Consider the following 23,758-nt stretch of genomic DNA (forward strand, 5'->3'; position numbering starts at 1 on the left):
ACAAGACACCTGCTGGGAGCTGTGGACCTCGGAGGACTGGAGACAGGCCTTGGGGCTGGGGAGCCGCAGGGCGCTGTCACTGGGATCCTGTGTCCCTCGCCACTGCAGTCTTAGTGGGACGCCAGCATCCCCCGGTAGTCTGGGGCTAAGCAAGGTCCGACGCGGACCGCTGCACTCCACTTAGCCGCCTCTGATCCCCACCACGGGGAGAGCGGCCGCATCAGACGAGCAGCTGCATCCACAGGCGAGATCATGGGGCGTCCCCAGTGACTCCCGGCTGTGCAACACCAGCTGCTGATCACATCGGCAGATAGGCAGCAAAGACAGGCATGTGGCATGTGGCCGCACCAAGGCCCACGGCTCCTCGGGCCATGCATCACCGGATCCAAGGCTGGCCACATTCAATATATCCGTTTGCTGCATCTTTAGACAGCTATGCACCCCATTTAATGGGCTATTGCGGCATCCAGAGAGGAGCAATTTCATCATTGTAGCTCCCAATCTTCAGAACCTCATCAGCCCACTGCCATCTTGCTCGGGCTCTCAAGTGCTCCTCCCCCACCCCACTGTCCCTTTTAAAACACTACCAGACCACTAGCCATTGCCAACTAGCCAGTGATAATTCAACCGCAATGTATCTGTTCAAATTACAAAAAAACTTTTAAAAGTACTTTTTTGCCATAATTAGTTATAATTATGGTTTCCTGCATTCTGTTTTTATTTTATTTTTTACTTCTTTGTCTGTTTTTCCAGTGTTTTAAAACAATTTCAGAATCTTTTTTAATCCGTTTTTTTCCCATGTGACCCCTTCAAACAATCATAGATAACTGTTTTTTTCCAGTGTAAACACACACATATTATTTTGTTTCATTGTGGGCATAAGCAGGGTCATTTCTCTCATGACCAACTGCAAGAACAACCTATCCCGGTTTGAAAGGTTGACCTTGAAATCCACCCTCATGCAACCATCGCTTGAAAACGTTCATCAATCACAGACTGATTTGACCTATTTTGACAGTGGTATGGTTATGTATAAAAGATGGCAGGCTTTGAGATAGCTTTGAGTGATGGAGATGGGGCGATAGTTAGCCGGCGAGGAAGGATCGGCAGAGGGCTTCTTAAGAAGAGGGTGCAAAAGGAAGTGGAAGATTCCAGTGGCAAAGGAGCGATTGCAGAAATCGGCCAAGGCTGGAGCAAGCGTGTCGATGTGGTCCTGGATGGTTTTAGATGAGCAGGGGAGAACCTGCTTTGATGACACTTTCATAGATCGAACTTGTCTAGAAACATCGTCAGGGGTGAACAGGGGAAAGGAGGATCAAGGAGGAGGGTTAGCGGTCAAAGATGGGCAAGGGGTGGTGGTGGTGTTGGAGGAGGAGGATGTCCTGAGTTTTAATTGTGAAATGAAAAGCCAGGGCCTTGCAGAGGGCCTGGGAGGGAACAGGAGAGCTAGAGACTGCAGCAGGATTGGCCAGCTCGTTTCAGATTGAAAGATTCGGCGGAGTAGTTAGATGCCACAGAGACTCGGGCTTGGATGTAGGCTCTCTTCTTAGTGAGGACAGAGAGTCTGTACTGCCTTTGGAGCAGTCGGCAGGCTAGTTGGTCAGAGGGTGTGCCTGATGCCCTACACTCCCTCTCAGCCACCCTACACTTGTATCTAAGGGTGACGAGGTCAGAATCATACCAAGAGTTGAACTTGGAAGTGGGCTTCAAGCGGATACTCATGACACGGGCAAGGAAGCCAAGAGTGTTAGAGATCGAGAGATGAAGGTTAGAGAGGGCTGTATCCGAGTGTTAGCCAAATATGTAGGAAGAGGAGAGAAAGTAGCAGCAAAAGCCTCCACTGACCCACGCTTCATGGGTCGGATGACCGAGAAGGTAGGTGGCAGTGCCGGGGACAGCTTGACCTGAGGGGTAGAGAGTGACAGGTGGAAGGAGAGGAGGAAGTGGTCACTCTGAGAGAGGTGAGAGGGTTAGAGAGGTGGAGGACTGAGGAGATCAGAGAATTTAGGGTGTGCCCTGCAGGCCAGAGGGAGGAATAGACAGTCACAGAGGTTGCGAAAGAGCCCCAAAGAGTGGGTTGGTGGCATCCAGTTGGATCTTCAGGTCTTGGAGGAGGAGAGGTTGAGAGGTAGAGGCAAGGAGGGAGGAGGAAAGGTCAGCCCACTCGGTAGTGCCCACAGTGAGAGAGAGGCCAGGAGAGATGGAGAGCCTGCAGACCTGGCATTGAAAGGAGGAGTAGTCCTGCATAGTAATGACAGAACCAGGGATCCACTCCAGGAAAATCAAGCATACACCCCCACCGGGATGGTTAGTTCTGGGTTCAGAGAGAGTCTTGTAGCCATCAGGTAGGAGAGTGTAAAAACTTGTGACAGAGCTGGTTGTGAACCAAGTCTCGGTGAGACAGAGTACATCCAAATCAAGTTCTTCCAGTAAACGGCAGAGGTCAGAGGAGTGATTGACCGCAGAGCTAGAGCCTAGAGTAGCGATATGGTACAGGTTGCCACCTTTTGAAGGACTTCCGTGGAGGATTACAGGCCAGAGGTGCGCCCTGCGGAATTTCGGAGGTTCCCGAAGATGGGCAGAGGAGAAAGGAAGAGAAGGCAGGGTAGTCGGAGAGGAAGAAGAGAGTGCCAGAGAGGTAGCTGAGGAAGGAGGCAAGAGGGTGGCCTGAGAAGCAGCAGAGTGTGCTGCAGAGGTTGCAGTGGAAGGCGGCAGCAGAGGAGCCAGAGAGGGTTAAGTGTGGGTAGCAGAAGAAACAAAGTTGAGATGCATCATTAATGTCTATCACAATAACACTATCATGGCCTGGGGTCCTCAATCCAACTTTCTCCTATTTGACCGGCTTCTGCCGTCCTTCACCCAATGTCCTTCCTGCGCCTGCTACTCCTCCCGCCTCTCTCTCCGCCCTTCCTACCCCTCCTCTGACTGGCGTACCATGCTCCTGTACCCCACCTCAGAAAACCTTCAAATGTGGCAACCCATTTCATCTGGCCATGCTTAATGCTTGCTCTGCTATCTAGTATTCTGCCGACATCTGCCTCCGCCTGGAAGACAGTGGGCCTCATTACGAGTCCGGCGGTAACCGCAGCGGTAAAACCGCCTGGTTACCGCCGGACTCGTATTACCATTCCACCTCCGTGATTCCCGGGGCATTACAACCCCGGTTTTCCAGGAATCACGGAGGCGGAATGGTGTAAATCCCCATTCCCATTGAGTCCTATGGGACTCAATGGGAATCGGGATCATGGAAACACCGGCAGCATCTCGTAATGCTGCCGGTGTTTCCTCGTCCGCCTGCATGGGGGAGGTGTTAAACCCGCCAGGTCAGACCTGGCGGGAACATCACCTTCCGCCTGCAGGGGTCGGGATCAGGCGGTCCGGAAACAACGGTGGCGGCGGGTTTACCGCCACCATTATTTCCGGACCGCCAGGGTCATAATGAGGCCCATTGTCCTCGATATCCTTGCTTCTACCAAGACAGGGTTTAATGCCAGCTCAGTCACTGCTTTTGACTCCCTTCCCCCTGACTGCTAAAAGTTCATCTCTGAGCCTTCGCCATGACTATTACGGCAGTGGGGTTGCCCTGGTCTTCCCTGAGTGGGTCCCTACTTTCCTCATACCCAACCAGTCCTACTCCTCCTTCAAGAGCCTGGTCTGCAAGCTGCTCATCTCTCCTACCTCCTCCCTGACCCCTGCCACTATCTGTAGGCCACCTGGCTCTATCACCCTGTTCCTCTGTGAATGGGCCGATTTCTCCTCTCTCCTGACATCCTCTTCTAAACTCCTGCTACTGGGTGACTTCAACATCCACCTTGACTCCTCAAGCACGGCGTCCACTCTTTTCCGTGACCTCTGCATCTTGCTCGCTCTCTCCCCTCTGATCCTACCCACTCGGCTGGACACACCCTTGATGCTTTTATCCACACAGATCTTTTGCTTCTGCACCTCTCACCACTCCACTCTCCTGTTCAGACCACTCCCTCCTCTCCTCCCAAATGGGCCCTCTCAACCTTCTGACCACACCTCCCCCAGCTCTGGCAACCTCATGCAAGGACATCCACCCGATGAAATGAGTGTCAGTTACTGCCTTTGCATCCTCCTTCATCTCACCCTCTCCTCCCACTGCAGACTCGTGCTCTTGGCAACCTCCATCTCGCCATCTCGAACACTCTCGACATCCTTGCCCCAGTCATGAGGATCCCCTTGAAACACGCCACCAAGTGTAGTACTTGGTATTACTCTGATCTAGCAGACTTGAAGCGCAAATGCGGAGCTGCAGAATGGAAGTGACAGACAACAGGATCATCATCTGACAAACTGGCTTGTCACGTTTTCCAAAGGCAATATTGTTTTTCCATTTGCTTCAAGAAGAGGGCCCTCATCCAACCACACGGCTGAACTCTTTCAAATCTGCAAGGAGCTTGCCAATCCTTCTGCAGTCTCTACCTCGCCTCTTCCCTCTCAGGCCTTCTGCACTGCACTGGCCACCCACTTAACTGCGAAAACCCAGGACATTCTGAGCACTTTCTTCCTCTCCTTCAACCCCCATTCTTTTCATCCCCCTGGCCTCCCAACCTCCCTCAGCCTTTCTTTCCTGCTTCTTTCCTAATGCTTCGGACAAGGTCACTAGGGTTGTCCACTGTATAAAGGTCTCCTCCAAGCAGGTCTCACTCTGTTCTTACAGAACTATTAAGGACAACATCGGCTCCCTTGCCCCTGCGCTTACTGATTTCTGCAACCCCGCTCTTCCTACTGGGTCTTTTCCCTCTTCCCTCAGGAACTCTATTCTGCGCCCCCTCCTGAAAGTCTTTCACCTACCACTCATGTCCGGCTAACTACCGTCATCTCCAACACTCCCTTCCTTGGGAACCTTCTGGAGAAGCTGGTTCTTCCCCAGCAGGCCCAGCACACTGAGCTCGCCGATTGCCTACATGACCATCAATCTGGATTTTGAGCATCCAGAGTGTTCAGAACTGCGGTTCTGAACACCTGTGAAGAACTGCTTGCATCTCTTGACACTAACTCTCCCCATGTACTCATCATTCTACTTGATCTTTCATCTGCATTTGATATGGTCAACCACACCATCCTCATAAAAGGGCTCCATGATACTCTTGGTATCATGGAACTGGCATTGGACTGGCTGAACGTCCCACCAAGGTCATCCTGGGCTCTTTCTCCTCTCCTTTATTTTAAAATTTTTTGGCATTTATCATTTTGCAATTTACATGTCATTTAAATGCGCCATCTGTAATGGAATTATCAGTGTCTTTGTAATAAAACAGTAACATTTTTAACAGAACAACATTAACTATCTCCATAGTTAGTCTTTGTATATCATATCAGTTACATTTTTCTCCCCTCAGGGGGGGATGGCTGGGCGACGGGGGCGGGGGGCGGGGCCACCAGGGTTCCGTTCAGGTTTGTGCAGCACTTTCCTCAATTATCGCTGCATTGGTTTCTGGCTAGCATTGTCTGTGTTGTTTTGTTCATGGGGGCTTGTCATCTGGGGGGTGGAACATGCTTCTTGTGATTTCCTTCCATGCCTCCAGCACCATGCTTGATTCGTAAGTGGATCTGGCAACACTGTCCTCCCATGCCTTTGTATTGGAGCTCACCCATCTCTCCAGTTTGTTATACCATGCGTTATATTGTGGCCCTGCAGGTTTCTTCCAAGCCATTGCGATCGTTCTTTTGGCCAGTATACACGTTATGTCCATAAGTCTTATCACGTGTTTAAGTTTGACTAGTCTGGGGTAAGTGCCCAGCAGGCATTCTTCCGGGGTCCACTTATACCTGGTCATGCCCGCTTTTTCACTCGTCTGTCTTATTCTACCCCATAGGGATTGTGCCTTGGCACACTCCCACAGCATTGGGATTAGATCTGCCTTTTCCACCTTACACCAGGTGCAGTTGGGTTGTATTTGCTTGTTCAATTTCGCCATTTTGCATCGGGTTAAATATGTGCAGTGTAGCACGTTCATCTGTATTAGTCGGAATCTACGGTTCCTAGACACCTCTTTGGGAAACGTTAGCGCTCTGCTCCATTCTCCATCTGTCATTTCTCATCCTCTATCTGCCTCCCACTTTTCTTTCATTGTCATGCTTCGGGCGTTGGGGATGTCGCTTAGGTGGCTGTATATTTGTGACACCGGTTTCCCTCCCTCCCCAAGGTTGTACAGTGTCGTGAAAGGGTCTGCGTCAGGGTCCTCAGGCCAAGTTTCCCAATTGTTTCGTGCTATTTTGCAGACCCTTTGGTACCATAAGAATTGGCCAGTGTGTATATCGTCCTTTTCCTGTAGCGATGGGAATTCCCTGAAAGTGCCCTCATCATATAGGTCTCCCCAGGTGTAGCCCCCTTTTTTCCCAGAGTCGGATATGTTTCAGGTCAGTGTCAGTCGCACATAAGTCTGAGATCATTGGTACTTCTGGTGATTATGGGTGCTCAGGTGGATAAGTGTCTTCGCTCTGTGCCTTATTTTCCTTCCCAGGGTAGCTAGAAAGGGTGCATTTTTCAGCAATTGTTGGGGCGCCCAGATATGCTCATTTAGTTGTATCGGTAAGATCATGGTTTGCAGTAAGGGTGTCTCGGATGTGGGTTCATCTGCCAGCCATTTGGTCACAAAACTAAGTTGGGCTGCCAGGTAATATTTTTCTAGGTTTGGGAGTTGGTTTCTGCCCTGTTTGTTTTTTTTTTTTTTTTTTTTTGTTTTATTGGTTTGACAAAGTTAAACCTTTAACATTCCTTTAGCAATCCCTCCTCAAAGAGGTGGAGGCCCCCCAAAGTCTCTAGATGATCGTCCCTAGGCCCGAGGCGTTAGTTGTTTGGGTGGCATCCACCTCAGATTCCCCCTCCTCCTGCTCCAGATTCAGAGATTCAACAAATTTCAGAGCATCCAAGGTGCGGCCCACTTTCTCTGCTGTGATGAGCCTTTCCCAGTACTCTTCTTCATTCTCCTCCGTGATCAAGCTCGTATAATTTCCCATATACATCAACCGAATCGGTTTAAGGTTAGGGCAGGTCAACATCACATGCCTTATAGTTTCCAATTGGGTCTTCGTTCTGCAAAATCTACAGTGTGCTAGTGATTTGTCAATTTGCCTTCTGCGCCACCTAATTTCTCTCGAGTGCCAGATGTTAAACCTACAGCGCATGAGCAGATCTCGATAGTGCTGTGAGGGGAATTTCATCAAATATGGGGGTAATAAATTCAGGACTTTGCGTTCCCAGATGACATTGTGACATAGGTCTCGTGCTAATTTCTTCTCCTGTGTTTCCTCCCAATCTTTTTCCCGATTTGTTCTTTTAGCCTTTTCTGGATTGTTTTTCAGAGTATCTTCGGAGATCGACAGGTGTTTCAATGTATCTTCACAACTCTTTTTCCAGTCTTGGAGAATTGAATCACTACTGGAATCGCCTGGCTTTGCTAGGATTCTGAATGGTGCAGGTGGATTATCTAAGATGCACTTTCTATAGAGGGATAATGATTTCCACGCCGTGATTGAAATGATGGATTGCAGTCTTAATTCCATTCTTATAAGTTCCAGGGGTAATGAATTCGGAAGGCGCAAAATCTTTCGCCAGAAGTAGGCTTCACATTGGTTCCAGACCTCCCAACGTAGGGCTAAAAGAGCCTCAGCTCCATATGTGATGACTGCTACTACCTTTTGCTTGTAGAAGGTTATAACCGGCAATAAAGAGAATTTCCCATATCTGCGATGTACCAGTAGCCCTTGGTTAGCCAAACTTTTTAGTTTTCCTCTGATCAGAGTATAATGTGCCTGCTCATTATAGCTTCGGTTAATTCTTATCCCAAGGTAGATCGTAGTATCGACCACTGCCAGTTTTTCTTTATTTAACGACCATGGGTATATTTTCCCTGCCGATTTCTTTCCGTGACTTGATTTCATGGTCAGGATCATTGATTTTTTTGCATTTACTTTCATCTCATTCATATTCAGATATTCGTTAAAGGCCTCAATCCTACGCTGAAGACCTATCGGCGTCTGATCCATGAACACTACATCATCCGCATAGAGTATCCATGGTATATCAATGCCATTGATCTTCGGAGGGAAGGCCCGAATCCGATTTTGTGAGGATTTCATGTCAGCCATGTAAAGTATGAAGAGAAAAGGGGCGAGGGCACAACCCTGCTTAATGCCTCGCGATGTCTTGATCTTCCTTGATAGTCCACCGTCTGCATTAATCTGAACTTGGATTGAGGTGTCGGTGTACAATGCCCGGATTGCCTCCAGTAGGTCCACAGGGCATCCCCAAGCGTTCAGTTTAGCCCAGAGCCGTTCTCTGTTTATTCCATCAAACGCCTGCTCGAGATCAATAAAGGCCAGGTAAATAGTTGTTTTCCCTTTTAGGGCCTTCGCTTTTAGAATATTGATCAGGAACAGGTTAAGGCAGGTGCCCACTCCACTCACAAAGGCAGATTGTCGCTCGTCTAGAATTCCAGCTTCAGCTGCCCAGATCTTTAAATCACGTAGAAGGATGGAGGCAAAGAGCTTGCCAATGGAGTCTAGTAACGCAATCGGCCTGTAATTTCTGGGGTTGCTACGGTCACCTTTTTTAAAAATAGGCACAATGTAGGCCTCCGTCCACGTACTAGGTATTTGTTTAGTTCTCGCTATTTGTTTAAAGAGGGCGTAGATTAAATCAGACCAGCCTTCCATGCTTTCTTTTAACATTTTGTTGGAGACGCCGTCTGGTCCAGCCGCCCTAGAAGAGCTTAGTTTTTTAATCAGCATTTGGATTTCTTCTTTATCAAAGTTCAATGTCCACGTAGCGTTTCCTGTTGTTTTTACCGCAACCTTACCCTCAGTTTTTCCTTTGAACAGGGCAGTATAATGGTCGAACCAGTTTTTCTCGGAGACTTGGTTAATACCTATGGCCGATTGGTTTGAGTCTCTGTTATTAATAAGATCCCATGCGCTTTTGGTATTGTTAGCTGCTAAGGCTGCCATCATGTGTTCTGCGTCACTTTGAGTTCTTTGATATCTGGTTGATTTTAACCAGTTCTTGTAGATTTGACGGCATTTTCTTTCCTGCTCGCATTTGTCTAGGCTATGAGATTTTCTAATACGCCTAAGGTCAGCTCTGTATCTTTTTCTTCTGGCGACTATAAATTCATTAAAGGCGTGTTTCTTCTTTATTTGCTTCAGCTTAGATGGATCATACTGGACCTCATAGGCTTTAAACAGCCATTTATAATCGACCACCTCTTTACCCTTTTCTACAGCTTCCTGGAAGTTTTTCACCAGTATCGGAATAGTCTGGTCTTTAAGTCGCAGCCTGTTTCTTTCCCATGATATCTCAGTTTCCATCACTTTTCTTCCCCTTGGGAGAGATCTTGAATTCCATACAAGCTCGGTTTCCAGAAGAGAGTGATCACTATTTGCTTGCTTGATCACTCGGAACGAATTTATCCGGGCCAGCGTATTTCTTCCCACAAAGCAATAGTCCAAGCAAGCTCTCAATTTTCCATTGTGCCAGGTGTCGGCCCCCATTAGATCACCCTTTATTTGGCTGTTTAGCATCATCATGTCCCGTATGTCCATTTCTGTCATCCAGTGGCTTTCTTTTCCTATTAGATTTTCTGTCTTTTTAATTTTTCCCCTAGTGTCTAGGAGCTTGATGTTTAAATCACCATTCAATAATATAAGCTGATCTTCCTCCTCCGTCATGGACTTATCAATCGCTTTCGTGATTGATTTTAGGTATGCCCCTGGGTTTGGCATTTTTTCCCTCCAGTAGGTGTTTATCAATAGCAATTTAGTCTTCTCTTCCTGATTTTCTATTGTAGAGGCTATTTTCAATATTTGGACATAAGGATTTGGCATTTCGTACTCAAGTATTTGAAGGTTGCTATCGATTTTTTTTAATACCAGTAGGCCAGCAAACGGTCGACCTTTTAGCCCCTTCTTTGCCGGATTGAAGAAGACTTCAAATCCTTCACATATCGGGGGTTCACACAGCCATGATTCTTGGATACAGATGAGTTCATATTTAGTCAAGAAAGCGCTTTCCGTCGAGAACAGATGATGGAATCCTCTTGTATTCCATGAGGCACAGCGAATGGATCCCTGTCCTGCTTCCTCAATCTATTGTTTCTTTTTTGAGTTGTAATCATTTGACAAGGGGTACCGAACATTTGATTTAATCTCAATTTTGTTTTCGTTTATTTTGTCCTTTCTTAGGTTTTGTGAATTGTCAACCGTGAACCTCAAGGTTTTTAGGTTTTCGACGTTTTCTTTAGTGCTGTGTAAGTAGCTTTTGGGGATTTTGATACCTTCTTTTTCGTTTTCTTTCGAAGTCTTTCTTTTGTTTTCCTCTTTTCCTTGACCATTTTCTCTTCGCCTTTTCTCCGTTGTTTCTTTTTCGGTATCAGATGAATACTCATTATTTTCCTTTTTTCTATCCTTTGTGGTTATATCAGTACTGTCAGGCTTAAAGTCATCCTCCAATTCTGTTATGCGGAACCCCTTTCTTTTTAGAGTATCAGCAGCCTTCAGAAATTTCTGCTTGATGTCATTTGAGTTGAGATGTAGTATAACTTGATCCATTTTCTGTTCTTTTGGGAATTCCACAATTTTGATATCTTTAGTAGTTATCATGCGTAGAGCTGGTGTTTGGTTGCAAAGTGAGACCACGTATCTCCTGTTGAGCAAAGCCCTTCTTGGACCATTTGATGTCGTCACTAATTTCAGACAGCATTCTCTTGGTGGAGCTGTCCTCGAGGGTGGAGCGGTCGCTTTTGTTTCTTTAATGCTCTTCTTTGTTTCTTCACTTCTATTTTTACCATCTTGTTTTAGATGAGAGTTTTCAGGGTGAAATTGTACCCTTTTTTCTTTGGTAGCCAACATTTGTCTTTTTTGCTCTAAGGTTTTGAAGTTTGCAAAGTTGTCATCAGCCTCGTTGGATTCTTCTATTTCCCACGAGTCAGAACGGGTTTTTTCCTCTTTTAAGATTGTCGGCAGGATATCTCGTTGGGGTGACTTACGATTAGGGGGGTTAGAATTCCTCTCTACCAACTCCCAGTTGTCCATAGTTTCCCATTCTGATGGGCTGATGCATTGCCATTTTTCATCCTCTCTATATTCTTCAATAATGTCGATCAAATCACTTAGTTCTTCTCTTTGGTATGAATCATCTCCATTTGCCTTCTTGGTCAGAGTCGGGTCTTGCCCCCCTCCCACTTCCTTTGTATTCGTATCTGCCGAAATGTTTGTATCTCCCATTGCCAGTTCTCTCCTCGGCTTCTTTGCCTGTTGGGGATTTTCTAGTCTTGGTGGTGTTCTTAGATTCCTTAAAAAAGCCCTCGAGCCATTTGTCTTCCGTTTTAAGCCTTCATTTTTGTTTTTTTTTCCCTTTTCATTAGGTTTTGTCTTCAGCTCGCTTTCCTTGCCTGAGAGCAGGTCTTTGGATGTCCCACCTCTAAAGATAGCAAAGTTTGTTTTTTCTGATTGCAGTTTAATATCAGAGGTTTTCGTCCCCTTACAGCCAGGAGAGATCAATATTACCTCTTTGGTCGTTTGCTCATTTTGCATAGGTTGATATGGTTTAATTTTGCTCAGTTTCATGGGACCTTTACCTCGACATGGATTTCCAACCGAGCTTATCTCATCTTTATCCTGTTTGCATAGGTTTCGCATCCACTTGCAATCTTCCAGAACCGCCTCCATCAATAGGGACTTATCGTTAGCATCTCTCCTTGCTAGATCCGTAAGGCGATTTTGCCATGTGAGCGATTTTTCGGCTTCTTCGTCCATTCGTACATTTAAATTCTTCAAGGACAATTCTGTTTGTATGTTTGCCTCTTTAATTTGTATGTTAGTAGTGGTCATCTCTTTCACCGAATCATTTATCATCTCGTACAATTTTAGGTATGGGGCCAGTGTGATGTTCAGAGAGGTCATAATCACTTGCTGAAGGTGTTTCATATCCTTTTCTCTGGTCGTTTGGTAAGCGTCTTTAATTAGGTGTGTAATTTGGTCTTTCATAGAAATTTCAGAACACTGCTCTTGGCCGTCCAACACAGTATAGCCCTGTGGTTTTGAGCTTGTCTGTCTCTCTTCGAGACATGGATTTCTCCTCTCCGTGAAAGATCTTTGTAATAGGGTCAGTGGCCTAGGATCTCTTTGGAGCTTTGCAACGAGGAGCTCAGCCTCCGCGACCTCCGACTCCAGAGAGCTCCCTTTTATCTGATCCTTTTCAAGCTCAGCCATTTTTTCACTTATTATCGAGAAGCTCCTCCTTTTTTCTCTCTCTATTTTCTCCGTCAAAAGGGTGAGGTCTTGCATGATTTTACTAGCTAAATTTGAGTTGCTCAGGTTAGCTGATGGCAAACTTGTCTTTCCCTCAGTATTTGTAGTTTTTGACGGAATTTCGCTTTCAAAATTCCACAGGGTTTCCTTTTCTAGTCTGGCCTTTGGGGGGAGCATCCCCTTTGGATAGGGCGGCTCCGGCATATCTCTTTGGAAGGTCCAAGAAGGGGATTGATGGACCGTTAGGTCGTTTGGTATCAGGGCGGTTGCCTCCTGCTGGATGTTATTTTGGGGGGTCTTTTCCTTGAGCCACAGACCTCTGTTCTCTTCCCTGTATGGCTGGAAGACGTCACATAATGTAGTGGGTTCTTCCGTGGCTTTCTGTTGTTGTTTATTTTCCACTGTTTCCCTACTGGGATCTGGTGAAGCTTTCTCCCATAATTCTAAGTCATTTGTGATCCATTGAGCCTCCTTTTCCCAGACAGACTCATACAGTAAAGGTCTGTTTGTAATTTCTTTTAGAGTCAAAGTGGAGGAGATCAATGGCAGACTGGAGTTTTCATCCGAAATGCTTTCGCACATATTTAGTATAGGTGCAGTTCCGTAATTGGCTGCATCATAAGTTGGCATGTGTATAGTATCACTTCCCTTCCTTAGGGAAATTGCAGGTGATATCGAATCACGTGAGTCTCTCCATATTTCAAGGTTGCTAGGTTGATCTAATGTATCCGTTGACTCTTCAGGGCTCAGATTAGCCGAGAGAACTGGGCTTTTCTCGGATGATACCCCTACCATTTGGTTTGCTTCAACTAAGCTTTTGTCTTTGTCTCTTGAGGACACGATGTTGGTCGTTTTACTCTGATATCTTTCACCAGACTTCATAGCCTGGTCGGCATCCTCGTGCGGGTTCGATGTTTCAAGGGGGGGAGGAGGGTGGCTTATAGGTTCTTTGACCGTAGGAACTGTGTGAGCCATAGGTAGAGCAGGCAAAGTTGGGGCTAGCCGCTCAGGTTCTTCTATAGCCATGGCCAGCCTTTTCTCATTGCCTATTTCGATCGTTGGGGCCCCCAAAGATGAACTTTTCCGCTTTTTGGTGCCGAAGGGTAGGCGAGATTGTTTCAGCGTTGGCATGTTCTGTACACACTCTGGGCTGGCGTTTGCTTCCGGAAGTGATGTAAATTTTTGCCTTACCTGCAGGCGAGTTCGCACGGCTGTTCCTTGTGACTCCATGTGTATAGCCGTAGATTTCATCCTGTGATGCAGCTCCTCCGTGTGGGCTTTCTTTCCTCAGCTCCGCCTGTCGTTACAGTAGGCTATTACTTACGCAGCCCAGCAGCCAAACAGCACAACAGCAGGATACTCCGTTGAGTCGATGCCCTTTGCGCGCTCGGGCTTAGCGCCGCAAGGGTGCTTGGGAAGTCCTTATATACTTCCTGGAGGCGGTGCCCGGGGGTGGAAAAGGGGCGGAGCTGGATTCGCACTTCACTCTCCTTCTCTCGCCTTCTGTGCGCCGCTCCTCGCTCTCCTCGTAGCAGCAGCAACAGCTGATTAGGGCCGTAAGTGCAGCCACAGCACAACAGCAGGATACTCCGTTGAGTCGATGCCCTTTGCGCGCTCGGGCTTAGCGCCGCAAGGGTGCTTGGGAAGTCCTTATATACTTCCTGGAGGCGGTGCCCGGGGGTGGAAAAGGGGCGGAGCTGGATTCGCACTTCACTCTCCTTCTCTCGCCTTCTGTGCGCCGCTCCTCGCTCTCCTCGTAGCAGCAGCAACAGCTGATTAGGGCCGTAAGTGCAGCCACAGCACAACAGCAGGATACTCCGTTGAGTCGATGCCCTTTGCGCGCTCGGGCTCTGCCCTGTTTGTATGGTCGGACTAATGTTGAAAGCGCTATCTTATGTCTACCCTTCCCCCATTGGAGCTCACGGATTATTGTCTCAAGTAAGCGAAAGAAGGGGCTGTTGATGTAGTAGTGCACATTTTGGAACCCGTAGAGGAATCTGGGGAGGACAATCATTTTACCTATTGAGGCTCTACCCATCATTGATAGGGAGGGGGAGTTTCGCCCAGTAGCTCATTGACTTGCGTAGTGCGGGGAGTGCTCTCTTCGTATTATGCTCGTGCATTAGTGTAGGGGTGTGCATTATTTGGACTCCTAGGTATCGGAACAAGGAGGTCTGCCATCCTATCCCCACCAAAGGGAGTTCCTCTTCTTATTTTTCAGACCTGCCAGGGGGAATAAACAGGATTTTGTCTTGCTAAATTGTATGTCTGAGACCCTGAAGTAGTTGTCAAGAACCTCTAGCATGGTTGGTACTTTGAGGTGTCGTCTTTGACATACAGGAGTACATTGTCTGCATAGAGTGAGATGATGTGGTCTACCTCTCCCAGTCTTATTCCTGCAGCAAAAAATTGCTTCCTAAAATAGATGGCTATGGGTTCCAATCCCAGTATGTAAAGCATGGGGGATAACGGGCGGCCTTGCCTGGTGCCCCTGCATATGTCCCAAGCTTCTGACACATCTTTCCCTGATTTCACCCGTGCCCTTGGTTTGGTTTAGAGTATGTTAATCCATTTGATGAATCCTGGCCCGAACCCAAATCCTTCCAGGACTGCCGCAGCCATTCCCAATATATGGAATCAAATGCCTTAACTGCGTCTAGGGATAGTAGTGTGTATGATTCATTATCTGTTTCAGTTTGCACTATAATATGTTGTAGCCTGTGTAAGTTAATAGTGGTGTTGCGTCCTGGCACAAATCCGCTCTGGTGTGTGTGCACTATGTCTCCTATTAGTCTGGATAACCTCTTTGCTAGGATCATGGTCAGTATTTTCACGTCGTGGTTGAGCATCGCGAGTGGGAAATAGGAGTCGCACTTGTATGCGAGTTTGTTTGGCTTGAAGACCGGGATCACAAGGGTCTCTCTCATGCTTTCATGTAGGACCCCTAGCTTGTATGCTTCCTGGTAGACCTCGTACAACAGGGGTGTCAGGGAGGGCTCATATGTTTTGTAAAACTCCGAGGGCAGCCCATCACTGCCGGGAGCTTTGCATGTGGCCAGGGATTTAATTGCTTCAGCTATGTCCTCAGGCGTGATGTCCGCATGTAGGGTTTCAGTTTGTGTGGGGGATAATCTGGGTAGTCCTATCTCTTCTAATGTGTCTGTTATCTGGTCTCGGGGAACCTGATCTTCGTGGGAGTATAGGTGTGCGTAGAAGTGTTTGAAGGTGTCGTTGATTCTCTGCTGCGTTTGGTGTTTGCTCCCTTCCTCGTCTTGTAGTGTGGTGGTTATGTGTCTGAGGTGCTCCTTTTTGCATAGCCAGGCCAGTAGTCTGCTTGGCCTGTCTGCTTCCGTATGTGCCCAGCTTGTTTTAGTGGCGTAGTCATATTTTTCCAGCCTATTCCATGCTTTTGTGCATTTATCTCTGAGCGTTCTGAGTTTGTCCTCTCTGTTGGGTGCTCGTAGGAGCAGCCTCTAGTCCCTCAATTTCCTGTTCCCATTGGTCTAGCTCCCCCCGGAGTAGTTTCCTGATGCCTCCCGCTTTAGCTATGATTTCTCCCCGTGTTACTACTTTAAGGGCATCCCACATTGTGCTCATGTGCTCCACACTTGCCATGTTTATTTCTATGAAGTTATAAATTGAGTCTTGTAGTTCGTCTCTGAACGCTTGGTCTTTCAGTGCTTCCACAGGCATTCTCCACATAGGGATCGGAGGTCTGGGACCGGTGTGGTTCCATTCCACCAGTAGTGGAGAGTGATCTGAGATGGTTCTTCCAAAGTATTGTGCACCGTCTATTTGTGGTAGGTGTTCCCTGCTTATGAAGATATAATCTAGCCTCGTGTATAGGCCATGTGGGGACGAGAAGTATGAGTAGCCTCTCTCTTCCGGGTGTAGTTCCCGCCAGGTGTCTGCTAGATCTAGCCTGTTCATTATGGCGGTCAGGGCATTTGTTGATGCCACTGGGCCTTTTGGTTGAGGTGTAGACCTGTCAAGGTCTGGGTCATGGACGCAATTGAAATCTCCCCCCCCCCAGATCAAAAGGCCGTTCCTGTATTGCATGATTTTGGTGTACATTGAATTCAGGTGGGCTGGGATGTTATTGTTGGGGAGATAGGAATTTACTGTGCATATCTCTGTTTGCTCGATGTGGCCTCACACTATCCCAAATCTGCCTCGGGGTCCTTCTCGGTCTTGGTTAGATGGAACGGGAGTTGTGGGTGGATCCAGGTGTACACGCCTCTTGCGTATCTAGAATAGGTGGTTCCATATCCTTGTCCCCCCCAGTGTTCCCGGAGTTTGGCTATGGATTCTTCAGTGCTGTGGGTTTCTTGTAGCAATGCTATCTCCACTCTTTTCCTGTATAAATAGGATTTAATTCTATTCCTACGGAGGTATGTGCCTAAGCCTCTCACGTTCCATGTTATTATTTTTATGCTTGCTGCCATAGTGTTTCAGGGGGGGTGTTTCGGGTTCCCTCATTCCTCAGAGGGGTTGCCTGCGATTGCAGTCAGGCCACTGTAGTTTCCGCTTGCCTGTGGACTCGGCCCAATCTGGTCCATTCCCCCCGCCAGCCCCCTCTCTTTCCCTGAGGTATTACCTGGAGATTTACCAATTTTAGTAACTTTAATTCTGGTGAATGGTAAAAACAAACAGGTCAACTGTGAACTGCCCCCAGCAGTTGCTTCCAACTTGCAGTGCTTAGGGGCTCCCGAGCCTTCTAGGCCATTCCAGGCCTTTCGATGCGGGTGGTGTGTAGGCTTTCGGCCTGCACGTTTTCTAGAGGGGTGGGTCGCTGACATTCGCATTTGTGGTTCTTTGCGCTCCTGTCGGATGATGCTATCTGTGTGCTGTAGCTCCAGATATAGTCCATTAGTCTGTTCCTTGTTTCATTATGAGGACTCCCTTCTCTTCCTGTTGTGTCGTACACCATTTATCTTACGTTCGTTCTTGTTGTTTCTTCCTTGTAATCTGCAAGATTATTATGTTCGAGCCACATGTTTGCTGCAGCCGGAGTCTCCAAGAAGACTGCTTTTCCGTTGTATAGTACTTTGAGGCGCGATGGGTAAAGTAGCATGTACTTGAGATTGAGTTTCTGCAGTCTTGCTTTCACTGGTATGAAAGAATTCCTTGCACGTTGCACTGTGGGAGTGTAGTCCGGGTACATGACTATCGTGGCGTCCTTTCTCTTAATTTCTCCGTCTTCTCTTGAGAATCTTAGTATTGTTTCTCGGTCCCGGAAATTTAGAATTTTTGCTATTATTGGGAACGGGTATGAGCCCGGTGGGGGGCGTTTTTGTAGTGATTTTTGAGCCCGCTCTACAGAGAATCCTTGGGAAAGCTTTCCTGGCCCTATTTCTTGCTGGTGCATTGTTTCTATGAACTCTGTTGGGTCCGGGCCTTCTGTGTCTTCCGGAACACCTAAGATTTGAATATTTTTGTGGGGGGCACGTCCTTCAGCATCTTCACAGCACACCTCCAGTCTTGCCACTTTCTGTTCCAGTTCTTGGACTCTTGTTTTCAAGTCTGCAGTGTTCTCAACGTTGTCTTGTAGTGTGGCCTCCGCGTTGGTCACCCTCTCTGTCAAGTTGCGGGCGTCTTGGCGCATAAGCTGCATGTCCGATTTTACTTCTTCTATTTTGTTATCAATGAACGTTCGAAGTGCCGCTATGGCCTGTAGTACTTGCGTGTCCTTAGGGTCCACTTCTGGGATTGGTGGCTCTGCGGTGGCCATGTTGTCCTGGTGTGGTTGTTGTTTGGGTTTGACCGTTGTGTATGAGTCCATTGTCGCTGATTTTGGTTTACTCTTAGGCGGTGACATCCCCTATCCCAGGACTCCTAGCCTTCTGCTGCGAGTGAGACGTGGTTGCCCTTTTGCCCGGTTGGTGGTTTCACTCTCCTCAGCCTGGGAAATCCGTGTTTAGGCCTCCCGTCTAATGGGAGTTTGGCTGCGCAAGTTTGGGTTGATGCTACTCAAGTTCTCCTGTTTATGTCTCTTTTCTGGGGAGTCGGCGTGAGTGTAGCCCAGTTTGATATCTTTACCACTCTATCTTGCACTCTGCTGTTATTGTGCCAGCCTCGTCGTAGTGGTCACTCTGTTGCTCGCTATCTGTGGGTTTCCGGGTTCAGGTGGTGTGTTTGCTCACAGTGGCCAGGGTCCAGTGGGCCTTGTAGCTTGTCCCAGATCGCTTTTACATCCGTCTCACAGTGCCTGCTCAGGGTCCCTATGCACCTATAATGATAGTTTGGCTTCTATCCTTGGTTGGTGCAAGTTTGGGCTTAGCAACCTTTGGATGTTGGGCGGGCTGGTGTTGATTGTCTGATTTATTTATTTATTTATTTATAGAGCGCTTTGCTTTCAGTAGTATGATATGATATGATATGGCATTTGTAACGTGCCTATACACAAGTGTTTCAAGGCGCGACGAGGCAGGGAGGGGGGAACAAGGGGAGACCGACAACGATCCTACTAGGCCAGGTGTCATTCAGATCGCGCAAGTGCATGGGTAGGGGGGATGGGAAACGTGCAAGGGGGAAAGGGAGAGGGGAAAGTGCAGTACAGGGTTAGTAATGAACAAGATATATAATAAGGGCCAGCTGGTGGCAAGTGCAAGAGAAGTGCAGACAAGTGCTGTGAAGGGGGGCTGTAGGGATACAGAGACTGTCCCGCAGTGCAGGGGTTGCCAGGAAGGCAGTGCAGGGGAGAGTGGCTGGGCCAAGGACCGAGATTGTTGAGTGGCCCAGTTGCTGATTCAGTACAGTTTCAGTGATTTAGCAGGGGAGAGGGAGAGAGAAAGCAGAAGCAAAGAGGAAGGTTTTGAGGTGCTTCTGGAACCGGAGATGGTTCTCCTCAAGTTTCAGGTAGGCAGGAAGGCTGTTCCAGAGGGAGACCCCTGCTGCGGAGAGAGATCTCCTCCCAACTCGTTGCTTGGAGAAGCAGCTATTTGCTTGGCTTGCAGGGCGGTTTGCAGCAAGCTGTAGCAGTGGCCTCACTTGGTCATTGGATCAGATTTCTCCCTGCTTTCCCCTGCCACCGGCGTTGGCTTCCTCAGCCTCCCACTGGCCCCGATGGGTCTGTCCTCCACCTCCCTATCTGGGTGGTGGTGCGGTCCTCTGGGCTATCCCCGTGTCCAAGCCTGGCTGCCAGTGGGGCTGAGGGAGATTCGGCACCCCGCCCTGGCTTGCTCTTTGTTCATTGGTGCACCCTCACTCTCTTGGGCAGCATAGCTCGCTGCTTTGCGGCTTCATCCCAGGCCCTACCGTGTGTTCAACCCTCCCTCGCGGTGCGTGCCTGTGATTTGGTCCGGGTACTCGCGGTGCTTCAGTGCGGTGCTAGGTTACCAGCACGTCCTTTCACGTGTGCGGTGCAGGGTTTGCGCTCCCCTGTCACTCGTTCGTGTCCTTGGTGTCTCCTTCCTGCTATACCCTTCTGGAGCCTCCTACTTCAGTCTACGGGGCTCTGTGTTGTATGGGCTCTTGGAGTGCCTCCGTTGGTCTTGGTTATATTGTGGGTGGATCGCTGCATCCGGCATCTGGGGTGCTGTGTGCGGCTGTCCCACCTTGCTGTGTGGCAGTCTCCCTGCTCACAGGCGCTGATTTGTCTCGGTCCTCGGGTCTGCCGCGGAAGCTGCCATCTTGTGGGTCGCAGGGGGCACTTCTTTTCTGGCTTTGTTTCTTCAGTTGGTGCTTCCGATTTCTTCCAGGAATGATACCGGACTTGGGGAAAGGGTTCCCCTTCTCATGGGTGCAAATTTTATTGCAGTTCAGGGTGTTGTAATGGAGTGATACGGTCCGTTGTAGGATCACGGGCAGGAGCGCTGTAAGCTGTCGTCTTCACACCATGCATGCTGGCTGCGCCCCCGGCTCTTTCTCCTCTCCTACCTCCATCTTCACCTGTAGCATCCCCATGGCTCCAACCTTTCAACCTGGCTCTTTAACATCCATCTCGCTCTACTCAGACATCTTATCTCCACCTTCTCCCCTCACTTCGTGTTATGCAGATGACACCCAACTCTTCTTCAAACTTCCCTCTGATGCTCTCCCCACTTCCTCTACCATACCCAACTGCCTATCTGCCATCCAGTCCTGTTGTGCCTCCAATGATCTCTGTCTCGGTGCCAGCAAGACTGAGATTCTTCCTATTGGAATCCCCACCACCCCTTTCTTTCCTTCACTATGGCCACCCTCTTTGGGCTCTGCCCCTCCTCCTGCATCTGAAACCAGAAACCTTGGAGTCCTCTTCGACTCCTCTCTCTTTCCTCCCTCACATCTTGGACCTTGCCAAAAAGGCTCACTTTCAACTCCACCTCCTAAAAGGTATCATTCCTTTCCTCACTTTTCCCCCAGAAGTTCAATGGCCCTAATTCCGAGTTTGGAGGCAGCCATGGCGCTTTTGGCGCCATGGCTGCCTCCAAAACCGGGTCCGGTGTGGTTGAATGGGGACTTACCGGGGCATTCCGACCTGTGTGGACCCGGTAAGTCCCCATTCAACCAACCATTCCCCATTCCCATTTGAGCCCCCATAGGGCTCAATGGGAATGGGGAAGGCGCTAATTACGGGCCCGCGAATAGCAGGCCCCGTAAAGAACGTGTGGTCTGACCACACGTCCTTTGTGGTTCCCGCTAAGGGACCTCGGAATTGGGCGGTAAGGGATTATGGGCACCGGTCTCCTTACCGGTGCCCGGTATCCCTTACCGCCCAACTCATGACCCCCAATGTCTCTCGACCTCCGGTACTCTTTAGGCTGGACTGTTGCAACAGCCTCCTTAATCTGCCCTCTTCCTCTGTCCGCCCCCTCCAGCTTGTCCAGAATAGGGCTGCAAGATTTATCCTTGGCCTCAAACCCAGGAACCATATCTCTCTAGCCCTACAATCCCTCCAATGGCTCCCAGTTGCTGCAAGGATCAAATTCAAATCCCTCTGCATCATCTATAAAGCTGTCTGGGGCCAAGGTCCAATCTATCTATAACTTGCTCTCACTAAATACTTTACTTCCAGACCCTTACGCTCCTCCTGCTCCAACTCTCTGCATGTCAGGTGCTCTCTAAGCAGCGAGCGGGGGGCAGATCGCCCTCCTCAGCTGGCTCCCTCCTCTGGAACAACCTCCCCCTTCCTCTCCATCTTGAGCCAGATTGCCTCAAATTCCGGAAGCTCCTCAAAATGTTCCTCTTTACCTCCTCCTCCCCTTTCACTTCTGTTCCAATACCCCACAGTCGCTGAGATTGGTGGCCTGGGACCTTATGTGCCCTTCTGGGTCCCGGCTTTCCTCCCAATCGCCCTCAGCCTTCCATCCACCCCAGCACTTTTGGTCACCCACTGGCCTGGGTTCACACAGGACTGCATTTATTGGCAGGTGATCCAAGCAATCTCTGCCTGGCACTTACTGCTGCACTCAACTGACCCCCTGGCACTTCCCTCTGTGGAACTTTTAGCACTCCCCCCCTTTGCTTTTCCCTGCTGTCTCGCTGCACTTGGACCTTCTGAATGCTCACAAGGCCTAGTAGGACCGCCTTTTCCTGGTCCTCAGTTTGTTCTACATCATGTTCCCTCCTCTTTGCTCTGTGGGCGCTTTGAAACAAACATTGTTGATGTATAAGCACCTTACAAATGCACAATCAATAAGTGAATAAATATATGTGCAGCATGAGCTAAGACCAAATGCTAGATATGTAGTACCTTTTCAATGTTCATATTCTGACTGTCAGTGAAATAAACCACCTGGCCTAGATAGGTCAGTGAAAAAATAACAAGTGGCACTGATGACATTTGTGATGTTAGTCTTAGCAGTGCACAGTGGTGGCGCAAGTTATGGTTGCATATCTTAACATGACTGGCACATTTCTGGGGCTTTTCCATTTCACTTGTAACCATAACGTCCCTTTAACGTTTTTCCACTGAATTTCATAGGTTTTTATTGGTGCAACTTAACCATAATGTCCATTTAACAAAGTTGTTTCACTGAATATATATATATATATATATATATATATTCAAAAGGTTATTCTAGTTTGCTGCGTACATGCAAACTGGATTTGCAATTCTCCATATGTTAGCTTCTCCTTATCCAGAGATTGCAATGCTTTCAAGGACTGACGGAACGGTTTAAAAAAATAATAATGCGGATGCCGAGTGTTTTCGTAGTGGTATGAGATATTTAAAACTAAGAAAACACATGGCATCTGAGACTGTGGACTGGCTCCCATCCGTGCAGTAACCTGAGGCGGCTGGCCCCTTTCTCGCTTGGAAGCTAAGCAGAGTTGGTCCCGGTTACTGCATGGATTGGAGTCCAGGTTCCTAGTTTAGTATGGTTTACAGAGAGCTGCAGGTATTTGAAAAATAGCTGGAAAAAATGCAACATCCCCCCCCCCAGGCCCTCACCAAGGGCCCCCAATCTTTACCAGCTCCCCGCACTCCCTGAAGGCCTCCTCACCTCCCCTGCCCTCTCTCCTTCCCATCACAACACTCTGTAGTTCTGTGAGGCAGTGTGCTTTGGGATGTTAGCTATTCACAGCTGTACTCCAGGTTATAGCCGAGGGTGTGGGAAAAATGTTTGAGCTTCATGTTGTAAACCTGGTCTAAGGCTTCAGAATTTCGTCCAAATCTGTTGCATGAGTCAAAAGTTATTGTCAATTCATTTTTTCGGGATTCCTATGCAAGTCCGTCTTACCTTAACTATAGGGCGGCGAGCTTTCTTTGTGCTATATTAAAATCCAATGACAATAGAAAATGCTGGCACCTCTATACAAGCTTTATGGCTGCAGACAACCCAAAAGAATTAAACCTTCTATCTGAGGACAGTTGAGTTGTGCACATTGTCAACCTCTACTTTGAGGTGGCCTCAGAACATGGATACTCGTCTTCTTGCATCAATGCTTTTGGTTAAACCGCTGTGTTTGTTATTAGTAAAATCAAGGGCTGACAGAACCCCTGGGCCTAATTGGCTTGCAAATGTTGTGATCAAGAGCAATCCCGAATATTGGGCCCACTTGCTTGCGTTAGTTTTTGCCAGGATCCTTAACACAAGAAATATCCTGCCTAGCTGGCAGGAGACTATACTCCTCCCTGTATTTAAAAAGGGGAGGAAATCTGTTCCATCAAACTATAGACTTCTTGCCATGCTTGATGCCAGTGGGAAAATCTTTTCAGCATTATTGCTACAATTGCTGAATCGATGGGTGGAGCAACACATTCTTAGTAAGTTCCAAATTTATTTTAAAACAATGTTCATACATTATTTTGATTTCTTTAACTGAACATAAAAATAAGACAGCATTACATTCAAGACAGCATATAAACACAAAACAACCTCCCGACTTGGTCAAAACCTCTAGGTTTGGTCATCTGAAACCCCATCAGATAATGCTGAACCCTCCTTTGACAAAAGGTACAGTTTGTAGGAATCACATATATTCCTTGGTCTTGCATGTGGGTGCAGGGTGGTACAGTATTATACCTCAATATCCTGATGGCAAGAAATGCCTGTTT

This window comes from Ambystoma mexicanum, chromosome 1p (genome assembly GCF_040938575.1).
Source record: "Ambystoma mexicanum isolate Mex_15411 chromosome 1p, UKY_AmexF1_1, whole genome shotgun sequence".
Classification (NCBI taxonomy): Eukaryota; Metazoa; Chordata; class Amphibia; order Caudata; family Ambystomatidae; genus Ambystoma; species Ambystoma mexicanum.